Source organism: Dromiciops gliroides, chromosome 2 (genome assembly GCF_019393635.1).
Source record: "Dromiciops gliroides isolate mDroGli1 chromosome 2, mDroGli1.pri, whole genome shotgun sequence".
In the NCBI taxonomy this organism is placed as follows: Eukaryota; Metazoa; Chordata; class Mammalia; order Microbiotheria; family Microbiotheriidae; genus Dromiciops; species Dromiciops gliroides.
In genome coordinates this window covers 501204599-501213316 of record NC_057862.1, presented here as the reverse complement: position 1 = coordinate 501213316, position 8718 = coordinate 501204599, and the positions used below count along the sequence as shown (strand labels likewise).

Below are 8718 nucleotides of genomic sequence, written 5' to 3'. Positions count from 1 at the left end.
ATTAGCTCACCAGCAAAATGAAGAGAATGGACTAAGTAGCCTTTGAGTTCTCTCCCAAATATCAACCTAGGACCATAGATCAGTGCTGTGATTTGCAACTAGAAGGGATTTCAGAGGGTATAGCCAACCCATAGCTGAACCACACACACACACACACACACACACACACACACACACACACACACACACACCCTATATTCAACAAGCAGTCATTCAGCATCATTTAGTTTTGTTTCCTCAGAAGACAAATAATGGAAAAGAACCCCCTGCTTGCCAAGACAAACTATTACCCCACTTTGGGATAGTTCTGATAGAAAACTTTTCCTTTCCTAAGCCTATATAAAGCTTCCATTCATTGCTTTGGTTATGCTTCCAGGGCCAAACAGAACAAGTCTAATCTCTTTTCCACGTGAAAATTCTTCAAAAATTTGAGGACAGCATCATGTCCCTCCCCAGTCTTCTTTGCAATAGACTAAAATGTCCATTTCCTTCTACCAGTTTTCATATCAAATGATTTCAAGGCCCTCCACTATTTGTTCACTGTGCTCTAAAACCTCTCCAATTTATTAAGTTCCTGTCTAAAATATGATACTCAGAACTTAATATAATATTCCAGATGTGGTCTGATTAGGGCAGAGTGTAGAGGGACCATGACCTCCCCAATTCTGGACAGGATGTCTCTCAATGCAAATTAACATCATATTTACTTTGGGGTTCACAAGTGGCTAAGCAGTAACATCTGTTCATTCTTTTTTGTTTTTGTTTTGTTTTTTTGCAGGCAATGGGGGTTAAGTAACTTGCCCAGGGTCACACAGCTAGTAAGTGTCAAGTGTCTGAGGCCATATTGAACTCAGGTACTCCTGAGGGCCGGTGCTTTAACCACTGCGCCATCTAGCTGCCCCTCATCTGTTCATTCTTTAAGGACACTGGATTGTAGCTTATCTGGGTTAGTAAACTTGAGCTCATGAAGGACAGCTAGTTTTCTCTCAGTATGTGACTAGTTGTCATCAAAGAACCACAAAATTTTAGTGTTTAAAAGAACCTCAGTGGATACCTTTTTTATGACATAATAGACAGGTTATCATCTAGTCTCTGCTTGAAGATCTCAAGAATGGGGAAGCAATAGAAAACTTTTGGACTGTTATAATGTTAAGAAATGTTTCCCAACATCAAATTTACTTTAGACTCTTTATAACTTCTACCCATTGCCCCTTGTTCTGTCTTCTGGGGTTACACAAATAAAATAAATCTAATTCTCTTTTTATATGATAGACTTTTAGATACTTCAAAATAGCTATCACATCACCTGGGGATCTTCTTCAAGCTAAATATCCCTAGTTGCCTCAGACAGTGTTCATCTGACATGTAATCAAGGCCCTTCACCAAACTGGATGCCTCCTTTGGAGGCTTTTCAGTTTATCAGTGTCCTTAAGGACCTCAGGTGACTTTAAGCCTAGTACTCTTTCCAATGTACCATGCTGCCTTTTCAAACTATCAAGTCATCTCAACAAGCATTTATTAAGTGCCTACTATGTGCCAGACACTATGCTAAGTGCTGAAGATACAAAAAAAAAAAATGCAGAAACATTCCCTGTCCTCAAGGAGCTTAAAATCTGAGGGGCAACTAGGTGGTTCAGTGGATAAAGCACCAGCCCTGGATTCAGGAGGACCTGAGTTTAAATCCAACCACAGACATTTGACACTTACTAGTTGTGTGACCCTGGGCAAGTCACTTAACCCTCATTGCCCTGCCAAAAAAATAAAAATTTTTAAAAATTTAAATGCTATATGAGGATAGGATTTTGGGGGCAGCTAGGTGGCACAGTGGATAAAGCACAGGCCCTGGATTCAGGAGGACCTGAATTCAAATCCAACCACAGACATTTGACACTTACTAGTTGTGTGACCCTGGGCAAGTCACTTAACCCTCATTGCCCTGCCAAAAAAAAAAATTTTTTTTTAATTTAAATGCTATATGAGGATAGGATTTTGGGGGCAGCTAGGTGGCACAGTGGATAAAGCACAGGCCCTGGATTCAGGAGGTCCTGAGTTCAAAACCAGCTTCAGACATATGACACTTACTAGCTGTGTGACCATGGGACAAGTCACTTAACCCTCATTGCCCTGTCCCCCACCCCCAAAAAAAATCTGAGACAACATGCAACTAACTATATACAAACACACAGAATAAATTGGAGATAATCTCAAAGGGAAGGCACTAAGATTAAGGAGGATCAGAAAAGGCTTTTGAAGGCTAGGTTTTAGTTAACAACTGAAGAAAGCCAGGAGGCAAGGGTGAAGAGAAAGAGAATTCCAGGTATGGAAAACAGACAGTGAGAATGCATAGAGCCTGTAAATGGAGTTTCAAGTACAAGGAAAATCAAGGAGTCCAGAGTTATTGGATCAGAGTTCATGGAGGGGAGTAAGATATGTGTTTGATTCCTTCCTAGGCATTTTTTTCTGTCTTTTCTAGTCCAAAGATAACTCTTCTTGACAAAAGCAATAGAAGAGAAGAAAGAAGAAATTGAGCATCATTGTCTTTTTTCTGTCATTAAGTATCATTATCCCATCCAACTTGAATGATGATCCTAAAACTTCTATGATCCTCTCTTTTACCCATTAAAATTCAAAAATACCAGACCTCGTCTCCCGGCTCTGGTTCTTGCTTCAACAGTGTTTGGACGGAACAGACCCGGTGTTCCCACAGCTGACCCTCGCCCTAGATCTTCGCTCTTCTGCAGCCCGCCAGCCCCTGGGACCACCCGACTCCTGCTTTCGAGACCGTCCGCCTCCGGGACCATCTGCCCCTGGCCTCTGAGACCAAACAGCTCCGGGACCAGCCGCCTCCTCCCGTTGCCGTCGGTGCCATGAGCTCCACCTCTCAGATCCGCCAAAACTTCTCCTCCTAGGCCGGCCGACCCCTACCTGCAGGCCTCCTACTCCTACCCGTCCCTGGGTTTCTATTTCGACCGCGACGATGTCGCTCTGCCGAGGGTGTCGCGTTTTTTTCCGTGACTCGGCCAAAGACAAAACGCAAGGGCGCCAGGTCCCTTATGCGGCTCCAGAACCAACGTGGGGGCTGGGTCCTGCTCCAGGCTGTGCAGAAAGAAACCTGCCCAAGATGAGTGGGGCCGCAGCTTGGCTGCCACAGAGGCTGCCCTGAGCCTGGAGAAGGGCCTGAACCAGGCCCTCCTGAAGCTGCACGCCCTGGCCTCCAGCCAAGGGGATCCGCACCTCTGCGACTTCCCAGAGAGCCCCTACCTGAGCGAGGAGGTGAAGCTGCTGAAGAGCCCGGGGCGACCACCTGACCATCCTACCTCACGTGCAGGCCGACCCCCCACCTCGGGCTGGGAAAATACGGAGCGTGAAGCATAACTAGGAGGAGCAGCCCCAGGAGAAGGCCAATGGGGCCCACAAGAAAAAATAAAGCTGGCTCGCTGCTCACCCCCCAAAAAAATATATATATATTCAAAAATACCCCTTAGTTGTCCTTAACTTTCCTCAGCATTTTTTTATCATTCTGTTCTGATATTCTTATGGGACAATTTTGTGGTTTTGTGTCCATACTGCATTATCTGACATTATTTCATAGTTTCTTATTATTATTGTCTTATATTCTGATGATCTTATCATACTCTTACAATCCAAATTGGGTAGTGAGTTCCCTATGCATCTGCATCAGTTTATTTAAACAGTTTTCCTCTTTCCTACTCAGGGAGGTTCTTGGTGAGTTTCCATGCCCAGTAAAAATGTCAACCATTGAATCCTACTGATCTTTTCTCTGAAATTTTTCAAACATGTCTTCCAAAACTCTGATTATGCCCGACTTTCTACTCCTTCTCTGTTACATTCTAAAGCTAGAAGGGTCTCTTCCTCCTAGTGTTCCCACCATTTCCATTCCCCAGCAACCAGTTCCTCCAAGTTGGCGCAAACCACATCTAGGACAGAATTCCCACTATCATTTAAAGGAGTAAATTATCACATGTCAAATAAAGAAATGATCACTAGCTCTGCTTTTGAATGAGTTGTTTCCAAAAGATGTTCTATTAGTTGAAGTCCCTTAATATTACAATATCACATTTCTCTGCAAAACTTGTGATTTATTTCCCAAATTCCTAATTTATGTCCTCCTTGTTTCCCAGGTGTTTCTATTTATTCCTCTATTACTGCTTCCCACCTCCAGTTCCTAGATTTCCTCTATGAGAATTTCTTTATGTGAGGGGTGTAAATTCAGGCATTGCTATTCACAGATGAGATTGTTTTCCTAGCACTGACATAACTCCCCATATAAAGTGGAAACATATCCATTAATACCACTTTTGAGGATGACTGAGCTATAGATAGTCACATTTGGGTCATACTTGTTGTACCTGGTCTTTCCAAGGGAGACTAGATACAGACAAAACCAGAGAAAAGTAAAGTGAGAGATGCATAGAGGAAATGGGGCATAAACAGATATTCAAATTCAAATAAACCTATATATCTATAAGGAGGGAATCACATGAACCCTTGAGATGTCAGTCAGTAGGTGGGACCATAGTGGAGTGATAAATAATGGAGATCCTATATAAGTTTTAAAAAAAAATCTGGGGCCAAGTATCTAAGCCATTCTGAAGGAGTTCCTAGCTCAGGTTCTTCTTACATAAAAATAGTTGGAACCTAGCTCAGAACAGATCTGAGAACACTATCTCATGTGTGCTTCCAAAATAATACTGAAACATAATTGCAAAGCTTAGAACACATTCGTTCTCTCAGACCCACTGCCCCCATTTCATGTCCATTACTTCCTCTGCAATTAGGTTATCAATAAAATGTTATTAGAATTTATATTAATAGATCTGTGATCTCACTATCTTAGGTACTCTTTCCAGTGATAAAGATTACAACTTATCCATTCTTGACCATCTTTTACAATTCCTGTCCATTAATTTATACAGGGTGAGCCACAAGTCACAAATATTTAATAACTCCTTTATTTTTTGTTTTTCATTTACAGTACCACAGCATCATATGTAGTATGTATGAAAAATGAATTTACATTACATGTAAAAAATCAAATCTCATACATAGCAAAAAATAGAGGAAAAAAAAACAATTTTCAAAAAGTTAATAAAACCTCAGACCCCTCCTTGACTTTTGACCCACCCTATACAATATTTTTAAAGTATGAGGTATGCTCGCTTTAGCAGCATATATAATAAAATTGGGATGATACAGAGAAGATTAGCATGGCCTCTGCACAAGGATGACACATAAACTCATGAAACATTCCATATTTTTTTCTTTCACAACATGACTAATGTGGAAATGTGTTTAATGTGTTTGTACGTATATAACCTATCAGACTGCTTGCTGTCTTGGGGAGGGGAGAGGGAAGGAAGGAAGGGAGAAAAATTTGGAACTCAAAATCTCATAAAATATGAATGTTGAAAACTATCTTTGGGGGCGCCTAGATAGCACAGTGGATAAAGCACCGGCCCTGGATTCAGGAGTACCTGAGTTCAAATCCGGCCTCAGACACTTGACACTTACTAACTGTGTGACCCTGGGCAAGTCACTTAACCCCCATTGCCCCACAAAACAAACAAAAACAAAGAAAAAAAAACTCTTTACATGTAGCTGGGAAAAATTAAAATACTATTTAAAAATTAAAAGTATGAGGTGATACATATTCTTTGAATCCTTTATAGAATTCATTGATGAAATGTTGCAAAGTCAAATGTCACATCAGGTAACACTAAACACAAAACACATGTCAGGATAGGAAAGACATAGCAAAGTTTTACCTTAAACTTTGAATTATATCTTCACCCTGAACCCCCTTCCCAGCATAGAGTAGGTGCTCAATAAATGTTTGTCAAATGAAGATCTGAAGGAATAGCCAGGAACTTGGCCATAATTAGGCCAGGGGGTCAATACCAAATCTACCTTTCTGAACTTAGGTATACGTGTCATGGGAATCAGTGTGAACTATGGATCAGAACTGAGTAGATATATAAGGAATGAGACAATGAAGCTAAAACATATTAAAGGTAGGTTGAGGATCAAAAAAAGAGGAGTTAACAAGTATAAGAGAGATAAGGCAGAGACTGCTGAGGACACTGGAGGATATAGGCAAAAATTCATGGCTGAAGAAGTTTTACTTCTCCAATCCTGGTTGTTTCTTCCTGAACAGGCAAGAACCAGTCTTTGATTCATATTAATATGGAGGCTTAGCGGAATAGCAGCAGTAAACAACTGGCTAGGGTAAGGGTGGTGATGGAAGAAAACCTAGTTCCAATCATTATGGAAAATGAATATTGCTTTACTCAGGCCTGTGGAAATTTTAAAGTGGGTGGAATCAAAGAAAGTTTAATGGAAAAGGAGTCCCCTGAGCTGGACCTAAAGAGAAGGATTTGACCAAAGTAATAAAGAGGAAGTTCATTCCAGGCACGGTAGACAGCATGTACAAGTGATGGGAAAAGGAGATGACAGAATTAGATCAGAAAACAGTAAATTAAGTCCAGTTTGTCTGGAACGTAGCACATATGAAAGGGGAGTGTGGAAATAAGTCTAGAAATCTAGATTAAGACAAGAATTTGCAAGGTTTTAAATGACAAGCTAAGGAGTTTACATATTTATCCTATAGGAAATATGGTGGGAAGACAGTAAAGGATTTCAAGCAGGAGAATGATATACTCAAACCTGTGAATTGGGAAGTTTGTTTCAACAACTATGTAAAAACTTAACTGAAAAGGATTGACACTGCAGTCAAGGAGCCCAGTTATGAAACAATGAAAATAGGCCAGTCAAAAGGAGATGAAGGCCTGAATAAAGGAGTGAAGCAAATGAAAGAGATATTGTAAAAGTAGAATCAACAGGATTCATTTATTCATTGACTACTTACTATATATGACCCCAATTCAATTTAACATTTATTAAGTGCCTACTATGTGCAACATTGTGTATGAGACAGAATAGAATAATGGATAGAAACCCAAACAACTAGGTTCTAGTCTCAACTCTGCTTCATACTGATTCTATGACCCTGATCAAACCATTTAACTTCTCAGTGTCTCCTACCACCCCACTACTCCCAGTCAGCTCTCTAGGACTATAAAAATAATTGCTGATCTAATGAGGAGTTTCCTCATCTGGGACTTCATGAAATCACTGGTCTGGACCAAGAAATAATAATAATAATGTACAGCATCCTATTCTGGACAAGGCAATGTAGTATAACAGAAAAAACCATGTGTTTGGCATCAGAAGACAGAGGTTTGATTACATAGTCTGCTATCTACCTACATGATGTTTTCTAAGTCTCTTAAACTCTCTGATCCCAAGTTTTCTCATCTGTAAAATAAGAGGGTCCTATCTCTAAAGTGCCTTCTAGCTCCATAACCTACGATCCTAGATTCTGGGGAGATAAAAAATAAATAATTTTACAATCTAATAAGGATAATGCAATTTGAACAACTTTTCCAAAATAACAAGAATATAAAAAGATCATAAATATATAGAGGTACAAAGTATTATAACAATTCATATGCACAAATTAATGTGAAAATGCTTTTTTGTGGGGCAATTGGGGTTAAATGACATGCTCAGGGTCACACAGCTAGTAAGTATCAAGTGTATGAGGCCAAATTTGAACTCAGGACCTCGTGAATCCAAGGCCAGAGCTCTATCCACTGTACCACCTAGCTGCCCCTAAAAGATGCTTTTTTAAATGAAATGCTTTTTAAAAGAGATTATCTGGGGCAGCTAGGTGGCGCAGTGGATAGAGCACTGGCCCTGGATTCAGGAGGAACTCAGTTCAAATCTGGCCTCAGACACTTGATACTTACTAGCTGTGTGACTGTGGGCAAGTCACTTAACCCCAATTGCCTCACCAAAAAAAGAAAAATTACCCAAAAGAGATTATCTTATTTACTTCTTTTTAAAATCAATAAAAGTGATTGGGGAGACGGTACTAACAATACTACCATTATTCCTTTCTAACCTTCAAACTTTCTGTATTTATGCAAGGTTATATCTACCAAATTACAGGTAGATTAATCAGAATTGAAGAATCTCCCTTGAACCTCAACAAAAAGATATTAATCACTGACTTTTAGTCATAGCAAAATTTTACTCCTTAGCAACCCTGAATCCTTTCCTATATGAGGGTGTGAGGAAGAAACACAAGCCCAAGGTAGCACTATAAATGAGAGAAACTGTATAGGTCCCAGAGGGACATAGAACCCTCTAGAAGGGAAAGTTGCTTTGGCTATTTATGTATAGACCAGTTAGAGTCCACTGTGTTTTATGTCAGACTAAATAAAACCTGTCCTATATTCAATGTTTTGTTAGCCCCAATGCTTTCATTGGAGCTGAAGGCACTTTTAGAGAAACATATGAGCCTAGTTATGATGTTCCCAAGGGAAATCCTTAGTGGAGGGATAAGCTGAAAGGATTTATGAGAAATGCCTCTAAGATAAACCTCAGGTCCATATCGTCAGGGTTAAAGGCTCAGATGACAGATAGGTTAAATATAAATATGAATGCAGCAGATTCTCTGTATGAATAGTCCTTTTTCAGTAGTATTCCAGAAATGAAGACCATTGATTAGAAAAGTGTGGGGCTCTCCACAGGAACTCCCTGAACAATTCTTACAATTTTTCCTACTGCTCTTCTGTTGAACAACTAGAGAAATCCCACCAGTTGGTAAATTAAAGCTCTGGTGTTTAGTAAACA

At 40.0% G+C, this 8718-nt stretch overlaps 1 non-coding gene across 1 annotated transcript; it reads left to right on the top strand.

Moving 5' to 3' along the window:
- The first annotated feature begins 5173 nt into the window (after positions 1 to 5173).
- Positions 5174 to 5280, top strand: LOC122744793. Its single transcript, XR_006355137.1, has one exon. It is a non-coding gene; the product is annotated as a U6 spliceosomal RNA (small nuclear RNA).
- Positions 5281 to 8718: the final 3438 nt, after the last annotated feature.